Here is a 23,050-nt window from a genome sequence, read left to right on the forward strand (position 1 = left end):
GAATCAATAACAATACATAATTGTTAAATCAAACGCATTCTTTATTCAGACTTAGCGCTTACCATGATCTTTTGTTCTGAGTTCCCATCTCAGGACACATTACATTTGGTAGCCATGTTTCTTTAGATGCCTGTTGGAGGTAAAGTTTCTCAGAGTTCCCCTGGTTTTGGTGACCTTGACAATTTTGAGGAGTGCCAGCCAGACATATTGTAAGCTATGTTGGCATTTGTCTGATAGGTTCTCCCATGACTAGATGGGGTCATCATGGGTGTTTGGAGAGGATGCCTGCCCCGGCCAGTGGGGTGTCAACGGGGGCGACCCACCTGTGGGAGAGAATGAGAGGGATGGGAGACACGAGAGAAGACAGCAAGACAGTGTGTTCTGATCAAGCTGCAAATTTTATTCTCCTCAGCAGGGCTTATATAGCATGGGAGGGGGAGGGGAGGAGGGAAGGGGTGCATGACGTGCCGTACGTGCAGGTGAAGGGGGACGTGCAGGTGAAGGGCTACGTGCAAGTCGTGCAAGTCGTGAGGCTGCTAGGTGGTAAGGTCATTGGTCAGGGCCCATTGTTCTGTTGCTATGCTACCTGACCTGCCTGACCTGTTCTTTATCTTCGGGGGGGGGGGGGGGGGGGGGGGGGGGGCATCCGGTTTAGGGTAGGGGCTTGTTCTCTGGCTTAGCTAGTACTTTTCCATGGTCCATGTTTGGTCTCTGACAGATGCCTACAGAGGTAGTGTGACAGTTTCCTTCCATCATGCAGTCTGTCAACATGATTTGTGACTCTTGAGGATGAGCCTGTTCACCTGGATGCGGTGGCGCAGCTTTTTTTTTTTTTGTTGTTGTTGTTGTTGTTTTTTTTGGTTTTCTGAGACAGGGTTTCTCCGTGTCGTTTTGGTGCCTGTCCTGGAGCTCGCTCTGTAGACCAGGCTAGCCTCGAACTCACAGAGATCTACCTGCTCTGCCTCCCGAGGGCTGGGATTAAAGGCGGCAGTGGTGCAGTTTATAGAGGGTGCTTTTGTAGAATTATTTCTCCCTCCTCCCATCTGCACTGTCTGGGAATAAGTCACTATGGACAGTCACACATAAGGAGTGGGGAGTTATGCTTCCCGAGGGTGTGAGCACTTTTAGAGAGGTTGCTGTAGCTTGTGACCCGACTTTCCAGAAAGACAACACCAGGTTGTGATTCCTTATACCAGTGTGAAAACATCCACATTATTGCAAGCTTGCTAGCTTTGGTTGTTAGTGTTCACAAAAAGTCTCTGCTGATTCAGGAGAGGAATTGCTTCTCATTCTAGTTTCTATTTAAGAATGTGTTTTGTGGCTGGGCAGTGGTGGTGCATACCTTTAATTCCCAGCACTAGGGAGGCAGAGGCCAGCCTGGTCTACAGAGCGAGGTCCAAGACAGCCACCAAAGCCACAAAGAGAAACCCTGTCTTGAAACACACACACACACACACACATACACACACACACACACACACACACACACACACACACACACACACACACAATGTGTTTTGTTCATCACTTACTTATTTTCTCTCAGAAATCGCCTGTACATTTCCTTCATTCATTAAAAGAATGATAGGTTCATTTTTGTTAATCTTCACGATATTGTGCTGGGCAGATGCCTCAGCAGCTGCCAAGCCTGATGACTCGAGTTCAATCCCCAGGACCAGCATGGTAGGAGAGAGCTGACTCCTCTGACCCCACACACAGTGCTGTGGCTACACACACACACACACACACACACACACACACACACACACACACACACACACACACGAACAAACTAAGTATAATAAAGTTTAAAGAATATTACTTATATTCCTAGTCACTTGTATTATTAGTTTTTAAATTTTGTCTTGCCTTTAAATTTTATTATAGAGTACAGTTAGCATTTTATATCATTGACACTGTCTTTTCTCTTCCTTGTTATTTTTACAGCACATGTATATATGCATATATGTATGTATGTATGTATATGTATACACAGGTCTGTGTGCATGGGTAGCTCTGTGTAGGTACGTGTGTACTCACGTCTGCAAAGACCAGAAGTCCATGGTACTTGTCTTCCCCAATCACTCTCCACCTCATATTTTTGAGACAAGATTTCTCACTGAACATAGAGCTCACTGATTTGGCGAGACTAGCTTGCCATTGAGCCCTGGGGATCCTCCTGTTCTGCCTTCCCAGTCTGGGCCTACAGGTATGTGCTGCCATGCCCAGCTTTTATGTAGGCACTGGGGATCAAACTCAGATCTTCTTGTTTGTATAGCAAACACTTTTCCGGCTGAGCCACTTGCCCAGACTAAATTCCTACTTTGTAAACTATTCAGATCTATTTATATTGAAGCAATCACTCTTTTGAAAAGTTGGACCATGACCCAGGAGACCCTGGTTTGATGGATTTGAGCCTTGTTGCAGAAATAGGAAACAATGGATGTATTTCAAGATGGATAACTGTAAGTTGTGAACCCTTAGGGGCTTAGGGGACTCTTTAATGCTTTAAGGGATCTCAAAATGGAAGTGAACTGGATGACGTATGATAAGTTCTTGGGCTAAAAAAGAAAATAGAGTGATGAACTAGTAGTCAACTTGACCATGTGTGTGAGCACTGGAGATAAGGATAGAGGGTGGGGAGGCAAGAGCTGTGCTTGTAAGGCCGAGAGACTGGCTTTTCATCACATTAGTTTGTGGTATGTTATAGAGCACCATAGTTGGGTGTGGTGGTTCGAATAAAAATGGCCCCCAGAGGCTCGAGGGAGTGGCACTATTAGGAGGTGTGGCCTTGTTGGAGGAAGTGGCTTTGAGGTTTCAGAAGCTCACGGAAGGCCATTGTCACTCTCTTCCTGCTGCCTGACGATTGGCTCCTTCTCCAGCACCATGTCTGCCTGTGTGCTGCCACGCTTTCCACTGTGATGACAATGGGCTAAATCTCTGAACTGTAAGCCAGCCCCAATTAAATGTTTTCCTTTATAAGAGCTGCCATGGTCATGGCATCTCTTCACAGCAGTAGAAACCCTAACTAAGACATCAGGGTCTCACCATCCCCACTTTCAAGTTGTGCTACAGAGCTATAGTAATACAACCAGCATGATATTGGCACGAAAACAGATTTGTTGATCAATGGAATCAAATTGAAGACCAAGACATATACCTATGGGCACTTGATAAAGGAATCAGATGGAATAAAGACAGAATCTTGGACAAATGGTGTTGGTCAAACTGGATGTTGGCATGTAGAAGAATGCAAATAGATCCATTCTTATCACCCTGAACAAAACTCAACTCCAAATGGATCAAAGATCTCAACATAAAACTAGGTACACTGAACCTGATAGGAGAAAGTGAGGAGTAGCCCTGAACTCATTGGCATAGGAGAAGACTTTCTTAACAGGACACCAATGGCACATGCACTAAGATCAACAATTAATAAATGGGACTGCAGGAAACTGAGAAGTTTCTGTAAGGCAAAGGACACTGTCATTCAGACAAAGTAGCAGCCTACAGAATAGGAAAAGATTTTTTTACCAACTGCACATCTGATAGAGGGCTAATATCCAAAGTGTATAAAGAACCAAAACAAAAACAAAAACAAAAACAAAAACAAAAAACAAAAAAAACCCAACAAAACTAGATATCAGGAAAACAAATAATCTATTTTAAAAAATGGGGTACAGATCTAAACAGGGAATTCTCAACAGCGGAAACTCAACTGGCTGGGAAACACTTAAAGAATGTTCAACATCCTTAGCCGTCAGGGAAATGCAAATCAAAACTACTTTGAGATTTTGCCTTAAACCTATCAGAATGGCCAAGATCAATAAAGCAAGTGACAGGCCATGCTGACAAGGATGTGGAGTAAGGGAAACATTCATTCATTGCTGGTGGGAGTGCTGACTTGTACAGCCACTGTGGAAATCAGTGTTCCTCAGGAAGATGGGAATCAATCCACCTCAAGATCCAGCTATACCACTCCTGGGCATATACCCAAAGGATGCTATATCCTACCCCAGAGACACTTGCTCAACCATGTTCATCGATGCTCTAGTCACAATAACCAGAAATCGGAAACAAGCTACATGTCCCTCAGCAGAAGAATGGATGAAGAAAATGTGGTACATTTACACAGTGGAGTTTACACAGTTTTTATCATTAAAAGAAAAATCATGAAATTCACAGGTAAATGGATGGGACTAGAAAAAAATCATCCTGAATGAGATATCCCAGACCCAGAAAGACAATACAAGGTACATATTTACTTATACGTGGGTATTAGCTGTTAATGATTAATAAGCTACAATCCGAGAATCCCAGAGGTTAGACTAGAGAGGACAGATCTCCTTAGGAAAGGGAAATAGAATAGATAGTTGTGGATGGATGGGGGTGGTGGTGCTGGAATGGGGGGGTTAAGTGGGGATAGGGAGGGAGGAGAGGGACGATGGAGGGAATATGGGGAGAGACAGCTAAAATTAAGGGCCATTTGTGGGGTAGAATGGAAACCTAATACACGCAGAAGCTTCCTAAAACTATGCATATATGTAGGCTATCTAAATGAAATCGCCAAACAATGGGGAGTCAGAGCCCCAAAAGGCAATCTCTTGTCACCAAATGAAGCTTTTAATAATGGGACTGGGTTATATCTAATTGAGTTGTTGGCCAAAGGCGTCCCATGGGAATCCCCAAACAACCCAGGCTGTTGCCAAGACTATAGTTTTCTGTCCACAAATGGATGTCAAGGTTTCATGGCTGAAGACAACACCTGCCTATCTCATTGAACATGGAGCTGTCAAGTTAGTGCCCGCATAGAGTTTTCACCCCTACATTCTAGCGTTTTATGGAACAGGGAGGTACTCTGTGTGCTACCAAAAGAAGAACATAGACACCAACCCAACCACAAATCCTTTGCTCTACAATGGTGTCCTGCCTGCAAGATATGCTATGGCAATGGTGGTACAAAGCTTGTGGGAGTAACCACCCCATATCCGGTTAGACTTAAGGCCTACTCCATGAGATGGAACCCATATACTGCTTGAGTGACCAACAACCGGAGCCCAGGGACTCAGGGTACAACCAAATGCTACTGTTCTGAAAAAAAAAGTAGCAATAAAATGATTCCTAAAGACGCTCTGCTACTCATGGATCACTGCCTTGCTCAGCCATCATCCGAGAAGCTTCCTCCTGCAGCAGATGGGAACAAATACAGAGACCCACAGCCAGACATTATGCAGAGAGTGAGAGAGAGAGATCTTGGAACACTCAGCCCTAAATGGGATGTCTCCATCAGTCCTCCCCTCAGAGCTCAGGGAACTGTGCAAAAGAGGAGGCAAAGTGTAGAAGCCAGAGGGGATGGAGGACACCAAGAAAACAAGGCCTTCTAGATCAACAGGGTCACCACACATATGAACGCACAGGGATTGAGGCAGCATGCACAGGGCCTGCACTGGCCTCCACCAGCCCGCACCAGGTCCTTTGCGTGTATGTTATGGCTTCGAATTTAGTGTTTTTATGGGATTCCTGAGTGTGTAAACAAGTGGATCTTTGTTTTCTTGTGCCTTCTCTTGGGCTCTTTTCTTTCTCTCTCTCTCTTTTTTTGTCCAGTTCCAGTGTGTTAGTTTTTGTTATATCTTAAATATTTTATTTTAATATTAAAACCCCCTGAATTTTGCAGAAAAAAAATCAAATTCGGTATAAACATTGAACTTAGTGATATGACTTTTTAGTGTGATTTTAAAAAACAACAAACAATCAAACAACAACAGGGCCTCACCTCGAAGCCCTGGTTGACCTGGAACTGGCTATGTTCCAAACTGACCTGGAACTCATAGGGATCCACCTGCCTCTGCCTCTTGGGTGCTGGAATTAAAGGTGTGCATTACAATGGCTGGCCTTTTTGATGTTCTTTAACACACTTTTTGGGTTTTTTTTGTTTTGTTTTCTGGTGTGTGTGTGTGTGTGTGTGTGTGTGTGTGTGTGTGTGTGTTTGTGTGTGTCTGTGTGTGTGTGAGAGAGAGAGAGAGAGACAGAGACAGAGAGAGACAGAGAGATAGAGATAGAGACAGAGAGAGAGAGACAGAGAGAGAGAGAGAGAGACAGGGTTTCCCATGTAGCCCTACGTTGCCTGGAATCCCTATGTAGACTATGTAGGTTGGCTTGGAATCTATGATGACCCCTACATCTCCAGTTCTGACCTCACATGTGTAAACTGTTATGCCCAGCCATTTATTTTGGTTTTCGAGACAGAGTCTCAGTACACAGCTAGGCCTGACCTTGACATTTCAGACTAGGATTCCAAGTGTATGAAACATCACCTGGCTAAACAACATTTTTTTCGGGTGGGGGGGAGGGGCAGTCCTTAAGAGCACCGAAATTGTTTAGAAGTTTAGATTATAATTTTATAGATTATTTTGTCATGTAGATTTGCTTATTTCCTCACAAATGGATTCAGATGAAACAATTATGTTAAGGATTTTATTTGAGTAATGCTGTCTTTCTAAAATAATACAACAAAGCAAGCCAAACACTGTAGTCTGAGTAGTTTAAACAATCAGAATTTACTTCCAAAGTTCTGGAAGTCCAAGGTTCAGGTTCAAGCTTGATTTCTTCCAGGCCTCTACCCCCTTTTTTGGCTCATAAATGACTGTCCTGTCTAACATCTCTTGGTCTCTCTTCTGTGTGTGTCCATGCATGCCAGGTTGCAGAATGGGGAATGAGTTACTCCACCTAAGGACACCAGTCACACCGGACTGGAAGCCACCCTAATGCCTCACTTAAGTACCCCTTTGAAGGTTCTGTCCATAGCACGGTCATCTTCTCATGCGCCTTCTTCTGTGTTCACACTCTCCAGACTTCCTCAGAGCACCCGGGGCACCTTTATGCACAGCCGTGACAGCCACTGTTTCAGGGGACCTGCTTCTGGAACCCTCAACGTCTAAACCAGAAGGCTGCACTCTGGAGTAAGGCAAGGAGGTCTGAAAGGTGACAGTATTAGACAGAAAATCAGAGTCTGGGGAAGTGTTTGGAGGGAAGCCACAGGGTCCTCTCTGAGCAGGGCTTCTTCGTGTCCCATGTCTGATCTCAAAGCCTCACCTGAGAGTGCAGAGTTTGAAGCTTGGGTAGAACTGTCTCTTGTTGTGTTGACAATGGCAGCATAGGAATCGTGTCTGTCTATAAAAAAATGAGAAGCCCCCCTCCTCCGACCTCTGCTGCCTCTGTCTTCCACAGGTCCAAGTGGCATGGAGGGCAGTATGATGTTCTAAAGCAGCGGTCCTCAACCTGTGGGTTACGACTCCTTTGGGGGTTGCAGATCAGATATCTACCTTACTATTCATAACAGTAACAGAATTACAGTTACGAAGTAGCAATGAAATAATTTCATGGTTGGGGGTCACCACAACATGAGGAACACATATTCCTAAAGGGTCACAGCATTAGGACAGCTGAGAACCACTGTTCTCAAGACTTCCATACAAAATAATTTTTTCTTCAGAGCAAGAAAGAGCACACACCAATGAGTCAGTCTAGGATGAGGTGTGGGAACCAGGTGAGAACATAAGGGCACTCTGAGGACAGAGAAGTCATGTTACACAAGTCTCCTAGGTCCAGGTATCTAATTTTTCTAAAAAATTATTTATTTTCAAAAAGTATGCTTACAGTTGACTCTTTATATCATCTCTTAAAACTTTACTTTTGATCCTTCACAAATACGGCAGATTTAGTACCAGATACAGTTTTTTTTATCAAGTCCTTAAGTATAATGTAAACCCTAAGCACATGTATTAACTTTAAAAACTCCGAATCACTACTGCATCTTTTTATTATCCGTGTATATTATATATAGTGCTGGGTCTCATGAGGACAATGTATTTCAAGTACATTATAGCCCAGGCTGACCTGTAACTCGCAGTGATCATTCTGTCTCTTCGTCCTAAGAGAAACACCTGACACCTGTGATATCCAGATGCAGACGGTACAAATTAACACGAAGAAGGAGACCCATTATACAAGCCCCCAGGAGCTTAGATTGAATTCCAGAGAAGAAGAAAAAAAAAAGAAAAGAGAATTTCCAACCTAATTGTGAGTGAATTATGAACTTGAATCGACTAAAGACATGGCTGTGTTTGAAGAAGTTTATCTGAAAGTAGCTAGATTAAATTTTCTCTGCTTTGAGGCAGAACAGAGACTCAGGGAAGAAATTACACTCAATTATAGGAAAATAGGGAAAATTACATTTTTGCACACTCAAGTCAGCGCTGTGAAATTTGTGTTGGCTTCGATAATTACAGGCAGCCAGGTGTCAGTAAAACCTCAAGTACAGACCCAAGGATCATTACGGGCAGTTTTCCCAAGATATTACCTGTTTCATGCTGTAACTGAGAAGGTCAATGTGCTTGTCTCATCACTAGCCATCATGACCAAGTGAATTCGAATTTCTGTTCAAAATCTTTAGAAAGCAGAATCAGGCCAGGCGGTGGTGGCGCACGCCTTTAATCCCAGCACTCGGGAGGCAGAGAGGCAGGCGGATCTCTGTGAGTTCGAGACCAGCCTGGGCTACCAAGTGAGCCCCAGGAAAGGCGCAAAGCTACAGAGAAACCCTGCCTCGAAAAACCAAAAAAAAAAAAAAAAAAAAAAAAAAAAAAAAAAAAAAAAAAAAGAAAGCAGAATCAGGCTTTGGAGGTCGAGAAAGCTTATTCTTTCCAAGTTTTCAGAGGCCTGGTCCAGATTATAGCTTCTGACTAACATGAAAAAAATTGGAAGTTGGAGGTGGCATTGGAATCCCGTTAGCACCTGTGGACGACCCCACAACCTCTTACCACCACCACCACCACCACCACCACCACCACCACCACCACCAGCAGCACCACCACCACTACCACCACCACCACCACCACCACCACCACCACCACCACCACCACCACCATCACCACCACCACCATCACCAGCAGCAGCAGCAGCAGCAGCACCACCACCACCACCACCACCACCACCACCACCACCACCGAGACCAGATGTGCCTTAGAAGGACTCCTGCTTTTCCCAGGCAAGATCCACAGAGGGTGAGGGAGGAGTGTGAACTTGGATATTAATCCTCTCATCTTCCGGTTCTGGTCTCCGTGGTTTAGTTGCAGACCCCTTTGGAAGATCATAGCTCCTGTCAGGCAGCCTTCTCCACACGTTGATGTTTCTCCTCTGGACTCTTTATGTTTCAGTCTAGGATAGAAATGCATTATTAGCCAGGCGGTGGTGGTGCCTGCCTTTAAGCCCAGCACTCGGAAGGCAGAGGCAGGTGGATCTTTGAGTTAGAGGCTGACCTGGTCTAGAGATAGTTCCAGGATAGCTAGAGCTGTTACAGAGAGCAAACTTGTCTCGAAAAACAAAATAAAACAAACAAAATTTAAAAAAAAAACTGAGAAAGAAATTCACTATTAAACTTCTCTTTCCCATGGGAAGTCTCCTAAAGCTTTGTTCATAAGCCTGAAAATTATGCCTTTTGTAAACTCTGATTGCTGTCATCTACTGTGGTGTCTTGGCTGATGCTCTGGGGACAGTTAAGGGACATCCCGTGCTGTCTGCATGGATTAGGCGGTGGTATACAATATTGGTGGAGAGCAGGGAATGGTTTTCTTATACAGACAAACTTGAAGCCCCATGTGAGAAGAAGGATTGTCAATTTTTTTTTTTACTTGATGAGCTTGCTCTAGTAAAAGTTCTGAATGTGGGTCAAAGTCTTTCAACTCTCAGATTCTTCATTATAAACAGTAAATCCTATAGATGTGAAAAACGACAATCAATACAAAGTTCTGGATGCGAACGCGCTGGTGGGTCTGTTCAGAGCAAACAATAATGACTCCCGAGCTGAGTGCTTTTATTAAGTTGACAATAGCTGAGAATTCACCTTTGGAGAGAAAGAGAGAAGGTTGGGGCAGCTTGCCATGTTGAGCCTCTGATCTATTATAGCCAGTGGTATTACTTCAATAGAAATTGTGGCTCTTCCAGCTCCTAGGCAATAGTTTCCCATTTGCAGAAAATTCCAGAAGCTTGAAGGCCTCTATGACCTTGATATATAAGACAGAGGGACATTGCCTTAATTTTTCAATGTTCTGCTTTTTCATTAGCTGAGCACTTTAGTCTAAAAATAACATATTATCCTGATAACTGGAAGAGCTTTCTTTTTTTTTTTTTTTTTTTTTTTTTGAGGGGGCATGCTTGGTGGGTAGCATCTTCCTGGATACCACACAGCAACAGTTGGGTCAAAAGGCTTATGGTTCAGTGTGCCGAGCGTGGACTGTGGGGTTGTATGTCAGGTTTACTTCTCCGGTACCGATACTGGGAAAGCCACTACAGATGATTCTCATCTGAAAGGTAGACTTTATCTTTCCGCAGACTTGCCACAACTTGAGAACTCTGGGCCGGGCACAGGCGGGAGTGATGTCATTCTGAGCATGAAGTTGATGTGCTGGAGAGAAACTCCACAAAGACTCAGCGCTCAGCGCTGTCCCCGTCCCGTCCCCGTGTCCCCCCTCCCCCCCCCCCCCCCCCCCCCCCCCCGTTCCCGAGAGCACACCAGGAGAGGGCAGCTTCAAAGCATCGGGGTACCCTTTGTCTCTTATTCATCAAAGGAACTCCTCCAGCCTCATCTTGGGTGATGTGACAATTTAGGCAAAGATGGTTGTTTTGTCCTCCCAAGGTGGGTCCTGGTAACAACGACACATAGCCAAAGGTACTCAGTTACTTCAACCAGACTCCTGCAGCCCCAGTTTTTACCACGAGGAATCCCATGATGTCAGTGAAGCTTTGTCCCATGAACATACCTGAAGAAATTGGATCCAGCTTTAGAAAAGCTCATGTGGAGGGAGGCCTGAGTGGAAATTCAGGGTGACTGATTTCTGCAGTCACTGTAAGAGTCTCTAAAAACCGTTCTGGACTTCTTCCCTGCTGTGAAGTCAAGGGCTTGTAGGAGTAACTAAGTTTCTTCTCCTGTCTTAATCCTGTCTTGACAAAGCAGTAAGTTAAGGGTTTTAATTAAAAGTGCCTGGCCCTTTAAATCTTGTATCCATAGCACCCTAGCCATGTCATTGTTATGCATTTGTTGCCTGTAGGGACGTTGGCTAGCTGGGACACTCAAAGGGGACTCCATCAGAGGGAGGCAAGCTAAAGCCTGCTGTTACCACCTTGGCTTTCTGTAACTGGAACCTGCCTAGGGCCTGAGGGAGCCCATTATGAAAACACTCATATCCATATGCTCCCAACTAACACGCTAAGCAATTTGGACTCTATTAAGGAAGGTCCATGAGGGACCGATATATTTTTTTTTTTTCTGGGTGACATTGAGAAGCCGGTCACATGATTTGGGTAAGTAAAGTATAAATGAATCTGTCTACTCAGAGCTCTGGTGAAACTCATTTCTGTGAAGGCATAGGTGGATGACCTGAATAGAGCACACAGAACAAACCTCAGACAAATGAACACAGGCTTTAGTAATTGGATGTAGACACCGCCCGGCCATGTAGACAGATGTCAAAGAAATACATTTTTTTAACATCTATCTATCTATCTATATATATATTTAGTACATGATCAGGAAGTCAGGGCAGTGCTCCAAACCTGAGTAGAGTATTGAAATTCCTCCACAGTCTATTCTTTCTGTTGATAATTGTTGAATTATTGATAACATTATTATTTATTTATTTATTTTTGGTTTTTCGAGACAGGGTTTCTCTGTGGAGCTTTGCGCCTTTCCTGGAACTCACTTGGTAGTCCAGGCTGGCCTCGAACTCATAGAGATCTGCCTGCCTCTGCCTCCCGAGTGCTGGGATTAAAGGCGTGCGCCACCACCGCCCGGCTTAAAATGTGTAGCCCAGGCTGGCCTCGAACTCGTGATCCTCCTGCCTCCGCCTCCTTCAGCAAACCCTACCGGCGTGCGCCACCACAACCGGCGATAACATTATTAAAGAAGGTCCATAGTTTACAACATCAGGTTATAAATAATATGGTTTTCGACAAATGTATAACATCTTCACCATTACAGTGTCAGAATAGTGTTCTTGTCCCCCAAATCCCTTGCGTGCACCATTCCATCCATCCTTCCTACTCTTCTCTAATCCTGGTAACCACTGAGCACTTATTTATTTATTTGTATTTTGGTTTTTTTTGAAACAAGAGTTTCTCTGTTTAACAGCCCTGGTGTCTTGAAACTCACTCTGTAGACCAGGCTGGTCTCGAACTCACAGAGATCCGCCTGCCTCTGCCTCTTGAGTGCTGGGATTAAAAGTATGTGCCACCATGCCAAGCCCACAGAGCATTTAATTTTACCATGGTTTCATCTTTTCTAGGATGCCAGCCTTTGCTACTGCCCACACCAACTGGAATGCCACTTAGCTGAGGATATGCAATACATAGTCAGGCTGACTTTTCTCTTTGAACAATATTCACTTAAGCTCCCCCTTTGTCTTTTTGTGGCTCAATAGTCCATTACTTATTGTTGCTAAATATTGTGTTTTCCCCACAGTTTATCCATTCATCTACTAAAGACAGAAGATACCTTAGCTGCTCTAATATTTGGATTTAGTTTTGTGTGTGTGTGTGTGTGTGTGTGTGAGAGAGAGAGAGAGAGAGAGAGAGAGAGAGAGAGAGAGAGAGAGAGAGAGAGAGAGAGAGTGTCTAGCTGCTGGTTCACAGGGTCAGACTATAAGGAATTACCAGGCTGTGTTCTAAAGTGTCAGGACCATTTTGCAACCTCCTTAAGTAATGAACGGGAGCTCTCCATGCTCCATACTCATCAGCCTTTGTTAGTGTTGGGAATTTTAGCTCTTCTAATAGATGTATAGTGGTATCTCATTCCTTTTTTGATTTCGAGTTCCCAATGACTTACGTTGTTGTTCATATACTGATGGTCCACACATGTTTCTTCTTTGGTGAGGTGTCTGTTCTGATCTTTTGCTCATTTAAAGAATCTGAATTTTCTTATTATTGCGTTTAGAGAGTTCTTTTGGATAACATCAGATAAGTACTTTGTCAAGTTTTTGGCTTTACAAAGTTTTTGGCTTGTGTTTTCATTGTCTTAACATGGCCCTTAAATATTATTTTATTCTTTGTGTGTGTGTGTGCGCGCGAGCGCACATGTGCATGCTCGCATATAGATGCTGGTGAAGGCCAGGAGAGGGTATTGGGTCCCCTGGAGCTCGAGTTACAGGGGTTGTGAGTGTCTGACACCTGCTACTCCAGTAGGCTGCTCTTAACCAGTGAGTCATGTTTGTCGCTCTCCTCAATACGGTCTCTTGAGGTTTTTTTTCAGAGTTACATATTTCATTTTACGGGTATGAGTGTTTTGCCTGCATGTATGTCTCTGTGTACCACATACATGCCTGGTACCTGTAGAGGTCAGAAGAGGGTGTCAGATCCCTTGGCACTGGAGGTATAGATGGCTGTGAGTCGCCAGGTAGATGCTGGGAACCAAACCCTAGCCCACAGCAAGAGCAAGTGCTTTTAACCACTGGGCCATCTCTCCAAGCCCCTGAAGATGGACTTTTTTTTGTTTTTGTTTTTTTTGTTTTTTGTTTTTTTTTTTTGAGACAGGGTTTCTCTGTGTAGCTTTGCGTCTTTCCTGGGACTCACTTGGTAGTCCAGGCTGGCCTCGAACTCACAGAGATCCGCCTGGCTCTGCCTCCCGAGTGCTGGGATTAAAGGCGTGCGCCACCACCGCCCGGCAAGATGGACTTTTATAGATCAGAAATTATTAATTCCAGTGAAGTCCAGCCCAATTCTGGCTTTCATGGGTTGTGCCTTTGATACTGCATCTAAGAAGTTATCATTGAATCCAGGAGGACCTAGATCTTTTTCCTGTGCCGTCCTCTGGAAGTCGTATGGTTCTGAATTCTAACTTATTTCTGTGCTCTATTGTTAGCTAATTTTTGTGAAAGGTGTGAGGTAAAACTATCATTTGCTCCCCATTGAGTTGCCTTTTTTCCTTTGTCCACCATTCAGGGACTATGTTGGAGTGAGTGTGCTTCTGAGATATTTCTTGACTTGTCAATTCTTCCAGTTCCATACTATCTTAATTGCTATAGTTGATCTTAATTCCTGTAATAAAATTTTAAGTTGGGCTGTGTCAATTCTCCCAGTTTATTTTCTCCTAAATTATGTGTTGGCTTTTCTGGGTCTTTTGTACTTTATTTTGGGACCCCTTGGGGTTTCTGGGCTGAGGATTCAGTGCATCAGTGTGCTTTAGTGGTGGCCCATTTGCCTCTGCAGCTGAGACCTGAGCTTGCCTGGTGACCTTATAGCAGAGCCGCATAGATTGCACAATATCGCTGGATATGGCCTGCAGAGATGCTCCTCCATCCCTGCTATTGAACTGGTGAAAATATAACTTCTTAGTAGGCATGTGGCATGTCACTAATAAGCTGAACTTGAGAGGTTCTCTGCCGGAAAGTCTAGATTAGGGCATGGGTGAAGCTGGAAAAACGTAAGTGTGGGCACCACATGGAGCAGGGTACCTAGGGTGGGCAGCAAGCCCCTGAGCATGTTGATGGATGGAATATCACTCTGGCAAGTGGCACAGCTGTTCTTCTCTACTAGGACTGTGCTTTTATCCAGTGGACGCATATCTCAAAGATTATATACTAGTATATCATTATATAATGGCCAGAGGTGAAGATGGTAATGTGGGTATTCTTGTTATACTGCCAAGTGGTTACTGAGAAGACGAGAAAGGCGTGACAACAGAGCTCCATCCCTTGAGGACATCGGGGCAGCTTGTCTCAACTTCATTTTGAATGCAGGTCATCACGGAGGATAGTTTAAATACGAAGACTAAAGCTGTCTCAGAGGGAAACCATTTGTAAAATCCACTTACCATTCTTAAAAATCTGAGCTATCCAAGTCCTGGAATCCCGAGGCAACTTTATTTTTAGTTGCTAAATTTTACTTCAAAATGTTTGGGTTCTTCCGTGTGCTTGCAACGGGGGTTGTTTTGGTTCTGTATCCTGTGTAACAGGTCCTGGGGCATAGGAAAGGGACAGAGCTGACAGAGTCTCCGCTCTTTCCCTCATTGGAAACTCGTGGTGGTTTTTCCTTGACCCCATGGGGCAGTGTCTCTGACTGTTAATGTGACATCTGAGGTCATTCGAAGCCCTAATTTACCTTTCTAGTTCATTTCGTTGTTTCTTCCTGTTAGCTCTACTCCAGCTAGACTGTTCTGGCTTGAATGTTGGTTAGGTGAGTCATTGGAAGGTTGTTGACAAGAGCAACCTCAGTGTAGCTCCAGGAGGGTCTGATATTCTCTCAGCTTCTAATCCCAATGTTAGTAAAGCCATTGATGGGCTATCATGACCCGGGGTGGAACTGCATTGGTTTGGAAACAGCTAATAAAAAGACACTTCAGTGGTGCACAAAGCCCTTGCACTATCAAGCGTGTGTGTATGCACATGGAAGGAAGGCATGCACTGTGGTTTCTTGAGGCCTTGGTTGGAATAATCTATCTTGATTGGGATTGAAGAGACTGAATATTTCCTGAGTTTGTTCTATGCCAGAGACTGTTTCGGGTGTTTGTGATATAGCAGCGACAGAGGTCCAGTAAAATTCTTGCCCTCTTGGAGCTCGTTTGAAACAAAACAAAAACAAAACATTTTTAGTATAGAAGAGTTCATACTACAAAAGAAGAGAGGGTGGCCCACTCATCATTCAACATTAATTATTACTATTTTATAATTGTTGATCATCTGTCTTCCCTTCCAGGCATTTATTGCTAATGGGACACCTTAAATCTATCTCAGGCAGGAGACATTTATCCTATACCCCAAAGTGTTGAATAGATAAATATTTTTAATAAAACTACAACTGCAATGTTATTATTATAGATAACAGAATTAATAAAAATTTCTTGATATAACATAATATCCACTTTGGATTAAATTTTCTCTAGTGATCTTATGAATATTCTTTCCTTCCTTCCTTCCTTCCTTCCTTCCTTCCTTCCTTCCTTCCTTCCTCTCTCTCTCTTTTTAAACAGGGCTTCTCACATTGTAGTGCAGGTTGATGTGGAACTCATCATGTAGCCCAGGCTGAAACTCATGGAAAGTCTCCTGCCTCAGCCTCCCTGGTGCTAGGATTATATACACGAGGCATGGTGCCTGGCTCGAGTTTTTCTAATATGTATTTGTTTGACTCTAGATCCAGACAAGGTCTGTACACTAGGCTATGGATAGGGCTCTGAACTCTTCTGCTCTGTGGCACTTCCTCTGAGCTCTTTTGTTGGCTGTAGGAATGAGTTCTTGATTCTGTAGAAGTTCCCATGTATGAATTTGACTGATTGCATCTTTATGATTTTTTAATGGTATTTCTTCATGCTTCGCCTCTTCTGTAAAATGATAGCTATACAAAGAGGTCTAGTTAATGTCAGCTTCAACGGTGGAAAGGAGACCACTGAACTAAAATCCTCATGGAAAGTAGCTTCATGCTATTTACGTGTGCCAGAGATGTTTCTAGAGGCACCTTGGTGGCTAGAAATTTAAATAGCTGAGGTAAAAAATGTAGTTTTTTGTATGTATGTTTGTGGAGGTCAGAGGTCAATGTTGGGTGTCTTCTTCAATCACTCTCCACCTTCTTTTGAGACTGTGTCCATCAATGAACCTGGAACTCACTGATTTTAATAAGGATGGCTGGCCTTATTTAATAAGGATGGAACCCCAGGGATCTCCCTGTCTCTGCCTCCCCAGTGCTGGGGTTATAGGCCCATGGTGTCACAGCCAGCTTCTTATGTGGGGCTGGGGATCTGAGCTCAGGCCCTCATGCCTATGTGGAAGGCACTTCTCTAACTAAGTCATCTCTCCAACTCCTAAAAAAAAAAGTTCTTGCGCCACAGTGGCAGTTCTGATTCTAAGGCTAAGAAACATGCCCGTTGTCCCCTTCTTTCTGTTGGCATATAAATGGCCTTTGAAAGTGGTGGTTCTGTCTGCTCTTTGGCAGTGATGCCAGTCATGTCCCTGTGAGCAGCAAGTTGGGTGTGGTAGTTTGAATGTAACTGGCCCCCATAATCTCATAGGGAGTGGCGCTATTAGGAGGTGTGGCTTTGTTGAAGTGGGTGTGGCCTTGTTGGAGGAAGTGTGTCACTGTAGGGGCGGGGTTTGAGGTTTCCTATGTTCGGGATATCACTGAGTGTGTCAGTCGACTTCCTGTTGCCTGCAAGATGTAGCACTCTCAGCTCTTAGCACCACATCTGCCATGCTCCCTGCCATGATGCTAATGGACTGAACCTCTGAAACTGTAAGCAAGTCACCCCAATGAAATATTGTCTTTGTAAGAGTTGCCAGGGTCACGGTGTCTCTTCACAGCAATGGAAGCCCTAACTGAGACATTGGGTTTGAAAACAATTCATCTGTTCTTATTGGTAGCTAAGGCTAACAAAGGATAGAATAAACTTACAGGATGGTGTGAGTGTAAATGAGGCCCCAAATCAAGCGTATTTGAGGGTGGCCTTCAGGATTTATTTTGTAAAAGGTATCCAAATATTTAAGATGTGCAACCAGCCATGAGGAGCTGTGTGGGCCACCTGAGGCCTTTTCAGTTTAGAATCTACTTGAGCAGGGAGTCCACAGATGCAACCTTGAGAGAGGAGTTGGCTCAGAAAAAGGCAAGCCTGGTAGAAACAGTAGGAAGCTCCTGGGGTCTCAGTGGCTGTTGGTTGAAAAAAGATTTCCATGACATTGATGAATTTCTTCAATAAATGATACAAATGTTTTAAAGAATGAGATTGGGTTTTTCATTTGGGGAATCCAGACAGGATGGCCCCAGTGAGCAAAGGGAAGAATGATAAGTTGTTATTATCTATGTAGGCAAGGTCATGGGGAAGGGTTCCATTTTGTACATGTTCTATTGGGCATATCACAGAGTAGATGTTGAGGAAGCAGTTGGATATATATCTGAAGAACAGAGATGGAAATACGTGTTTGCGATCAGGAAAAGAGACGGTACTTAGAGGCATGGTTTGGATAAGATCACCTGGTGAGAGACTGCTTCCTGGAAACCTCATGGAGATGATGCTTTAGGGGACATAGGAGGGCGCTTGCTGAGCCACAAAGCATCCTGACTTTTCACTAAGTGCTGCAAGGCTAGGCTACAGAATGTATCTCTCACATTACATCCCCATCAATAGAGTAGGAGGTTTCCCATTTTCCCACATCTCTGCCAGCGTTTGGGATTATCTTCGTGACTTTCTGCCTCTGATGGGAAAAGCCTGTTATACACCACTTCTATCCCGTGAGAACAGCCATGCTCAAGCCCCGGATATTTGCTTTAGGTTTTACTCTTTTACTATCAATTATATTTTTATGCACTTATCCAACACACACACACACACACACACACACACACACACACACACACACACACATCCCACTGAAAAACATACAACAGTCAAAACTATTAGAAAAACAATTAGCTTTGTATAATCTTTCATGATTCACATGTCCTTTACCTGTGTTTGACCCTTCCTCATGATCTGTTATTACCCTTGCTTGTTCTTTCTATGTATACAATGCCCTCAAGTTCAGTTGCTGACACACATACATGCATACATTATAGTCTAGAATCCACATGTAAGAAAGCACATGCAGGTTTTTTTTTTACTGGGACTGGGTAACCTTGCTTAATATTGTACATTCTAAGTCCATCCATTTTCCTGGAAATTTTGTGATTGTTTTTATTTCTTGCTCCTTTTTTTCTCTGCTTGCTCATCGTTCTGGGGTTTCCTTTCTGGATAGTCTATATGTCTTAGTTAGGATTACTATTGCTTTGATGAGCCATGACCAAAAGCAGCTTGGAGAGGAAGGCTTATTTCATTCACATTTCCACAGAACAGTTGGCCATCAAAAGCAGTCAGGGGGGCAGGGACAGGAATGGATGCAGAGGCTATGGAAGGGAGCTGCTTACTGGCTTGCTCCTCATGGCTTGCTCAGCCTGCTTTCTTATAGAACCCAGGACCACCAGCCCAGGGATGGCACCACCCACAACGGGCTGGGCCCTGGGCCCTCCCCCATTGATCACTAATTAAGAAAATGTCTAATAGGCTTGCCTGCTGTTCGAATTTTAGATAGTCTTTTAATAAAAACTTGGAGCCAGATATTGGGGTGAAAGCTGAAAGATCAGAGAAGCAGAGCAAGCCACAGCCAACCTCACCTCAGCAACTCCTCAGCTGATCCTGTTTCCTCAGACCGAAAGCCTCTGAGTTCTCACCCAAAAGGATCTCAGCTGAACTCCTTTAGTTCCTGTTTCCTCACGCCTTTTATACCTTTCTCCACCCTATGGTCACTTCCTGGAATTAAAGGCATGTGTGCTTCCCAGTACTGGGATTAAGGGTGTGTGCCACCACATTCTGGCCTCTATGCCTAATCTAGTGGCTGGCTCTGTCCTCTGCTCCTCAAGGCAAGCTTTATTAGGGTACACAATATATCACCACACTTGCCTACAGCCGATCTTATGGAGGCATTTTCTCAGCTGAGGCTCCCTCCTCTCTGATGACTCTAGCTTGTGTCAAGTTGACATAAAACCAGCAGCACACACTGCTAATTGTCAACCTGACAACATGTAGAAGTGCTTGGATAGGCCTCTGCACATGCCTCCAGAGGATTATCTTGATGGTGGGAGGACCCATCTAACTGTGGGCAGAGCCTCTCTCTAGGCAGTGGATCCTAAAATAGAGAAAGTGAGCCGAGCTCCAGCATTCACCTCTCTCTGCTTCCTGACTGGGGATGTCATGTGTTCAGCTGCTTCAAGCCCCTGATGCCTTGGCTGTCCTCTGATGATGGACAGTATCTTTGAAATGTGAGCTAGAAGAACCCCTTTTCCCCTTGAGTTGTGTTTGCCAAAGTATATTTTATCACAGCAACAGGGAAAGAAACCAAGAGATCCCCGGCCCCATGAACCACCCACCTACTGTTATCCTTTCTTCTGTTTTATATTGGTTTTTTTTTGGGCTGATTTTTGATCATGTGTTTTAGATACTAATTCCTAGTTATGTTTATACATCTCACATATCTCCTCCCAATTTGTTATGGCTTTAAAATTTTTCTCTTTGAAAAATAGTATGTTTAAATGTGTATCTTCATTTGGGAATGTGCATGCGTGTAGTGCCCACAAAGGCCAGAAGAGGGCACTGGATCAGCTAGAGCTGGAGTTACAGGCGATTGTAAACTTTGATTACCTGGGTGCAGGGACAAAACCCAGGTCCTCTGCAAGAGCAGTGCACGCTCTTAACTGCTGCTGAGCTGTCCTCTCTCTACTTCCTTTTTATTGGTAGTGTTCAACTACGGCCACTTGGTAGAAGAATTTTGTAAGGATTTAACTATGGTTCCTTGTTAGTTCTAGTTTCCATAAGAACAGGTGCTTTCCTATGGCATTTCCTCTGCCATATTTGGCATTGAACCCGGCCCCCCCAGCACATCAGGCACCCTCGCTACTCCTGAGATCCATCCCCAGTGCTTTAGTTGTGTATTAGGAAATACATTCTTTGGTTTGTTTGTTTTTCGGGACAGGGTTTTTCTGTGTAGCTTTGCTGCATGTCCTGGATCTCGCTCTGTAGACCAGGCTGGCCTTGAACTCACAGAGATCTGCCTGGCTCTGCCTCCCGAGTGCTGGGATTAAAGGCGTGCGCCAGCACTGCCTGGCTTTTTTTAAAAAAAAATTTATTTTTATGTACATTGGTGTTTTGCCTACATGTATGTCTGTGTGAGGGTGTCAGGTCCTCTGGAACTGGAGTTACAGATAGTACTGAGCTGCCATGTGGGTGCTGGGAATCGAACCTAGGTCCTCTGGAAGAGCAGCCAGTGCTCTTAACCCCTGAGCCACCTCTCCAGCCCCTGAAATACATTCTTACTGTACATTCAGACTATCTCTCACATTTTTTTTCTCTTTCATTTATTTCTACTCAGAGTTGCTCTTTGTATATGACACATGATTTTTTTTTGTTTCCAATATTAGCTAAGCCTGTTTCCCCAACACCGTCCTATAAATAATTCATATTTTTTTTCATTGGTTCGTGGCAACACCCTTATGTATATCAAGGTGTTGGTTAGCCAGAAGTCTACATTCTAGGTTACTTCTCTGTTTATTCCTAGAGCAGCATCGGTTATTTTTATAATGATATCATAAAGACAAAGTATCTGGTAGAGCAAGACTCCTTCCTTTTTCCTTGCTTTTAGAAATCTGCTCTATTTAAGGTTACGTTCGTCCTCACATAGTTTATGTTTATTGAGCACCTCGAAGTTTTAGTTATAACAGAACATTGAATCTAGTGATCCACTTGACATTTTTACAGTGCAAAACCACCCTATCCATGGCGTAGTTCTTCATCGGGTCCATCTTCTTTTATGTCCTCCAATAGCGTTTTCCGGTCTTCTCCATAAAGTTCTGAAAAGTTGTAAAGTTAATCCCCGGATGTTGCATGGTCAGGGCTCACCACAAGCATGAGAGGTGTCTCTCTGTCTACTTCCTCCCTGTGTGCTGCTGACAGAGACTATCAGATTTTATAAATTGATCTTGCATTTGGCAGCCTTGCTGAACTAATGGCTTCAAACAATTTGCTGATGTCTTCTGGGTGTTACATGTGGAGAGCCACGTCGCCTGTGCACACAGTGGAGAGGAAGGGAGACTTCAGGAGTTCGGCTAAGTGTTGTAACCATTCCAGCTGGTGGAGCTCCCATCGGCCTGGCTCCATCAGAAGACTGTCTCCGATGAATCTCTCTTCCTTCTCTATGAAGGATAGCCTGCCCGATGCACAGCGTGAGGAAGAGCAGCAACTTGCCTTCTTCCGCTCACTTCCTCTACTTCCTTCCCTGTGGTGTGGGGTCCAGCAGCTGGTGACAGAGCTTCCCGACCTCTGAATTTCTGAGTGACCCCTGCTCATCTCCTCAGCCATCTCTGGGCCCTTATGCCTACAAGGACATTCTAGGTAGGTGACACCAGACGGTGGCTTGAGAGACTTTCAGATCAGACTCGGTGTGAACCTTCCGTCCCACTTCACTGGGTAAGACGAAGACAAGATCTTACAGGTAGAGTTCGGTAGCATGGACAGTTGGCCACGCCTTTTCTTCTCTCTGTGGTGCTGACCACTGATAGATGCCACCCCCTCCTGGCACTTTGGTTTGTTCAGAAACCTTATGCTATTAGATGTAATGGAATCTCAGCACGTGTAATGGATCGTACTCGAAGTGTCCAGCCATTCCAATGGCTAATTCAAGCTCCAAATTCTGGCCCCTTATCAGTGTCCCATTTCACTGGCAAGACCTAGCTGCGAAATTTGTGCAATACGGGTGTGTATGTGTTCCAGGGGACAGGACGCCATTAAGGGCTTGTGTTCCTGATGGCGGGGTAGGGAGCAGTTTCAATTTTTGGAATAAAGGCAACTGAGTGAGTGGAAGACTCTCCCTGGTGACTTGGTGTCCTGGGAATTTGCCTGTGTACCATGTATGTTGGGTGTAGCTGAAAGAGACACTCGTCTGTCAGGTTCTAACAGAGACCTTTATTGTCGCTTAGAACCACTCAGCTAACCACACCCCATCGCCTACTAATAGTGGCCATCTTGGTGGATAATTGTGAAAAAAAAGCAGTAAAAGTAAACCGTGTAGCCTGGAAATGTCACTAGTCACTCCTGTTATAACACAGCTCCATGGGTTTCCCCGTCTCAACAGCAACAGGACTCATTTAAAGGCACTTAGAGCCAACTACAGGCAAATTGCTTTCTCTCTTAGCCAGCTGAGCAGGTGGGTGGGTTAGGCAAGAATTGGGTGTGATAAAAACAGGGAAAAGGAGTCGGAGTCCTCCTCCGAGGGAGGGGGAAGCATCTGTGTTACATTACCATCCCTCAGAGTGCACGAAGGCACAGAGTCTACAGGGGAAGAGAAGCTGGCGGCCGCCCAGGGGCGTGGGATGGTGGTGGAATTTAATACTGCATAAGCACCCCGAGTTTTAGTTGGCGCTGTGCCCCGCCCAGCTCTCCATTGTGGTGTGATTGCCTCCAACGACTATTTGGATATCTTGGGCTGTGTCAGTAGAA

At 44.4% G+C, this 23,050-nt stretch overlaps 1 protein-coding gene across 1 annotated transcript in view; it reads left to right on the forward strand.

The window, feature by feature from the left end:
• Clip4 (CAP-Gly domain containing linker protein family member 4) overlaps positions 1–23,050 on the forward strand; it is a 107,143-nt gene that overhangs the window by 16,882 nt on the left and 67,211 nt on the right. The gene's annotated exons all lie outside the window — the stretch shown is intronic.

Source organism: Peromyscus californicus, unplaced genomic scaffold (assembly GCF_007827085.1).
Source record: "Peromyscus californicus insignis strain IS unplaced genomic scaffold, ASM782708v3 Scaffold_1__1_contigs__length_55948999, whole genome shotgun sequence".
In the NCBI taxonomy this organism is placed as follows: domain Eukaryota; kingdom Metazoa; phylum Chordata; class Mammalia; order Rodentia; family Cricetidae; genus Peromyscus; species Peromyscus californicus.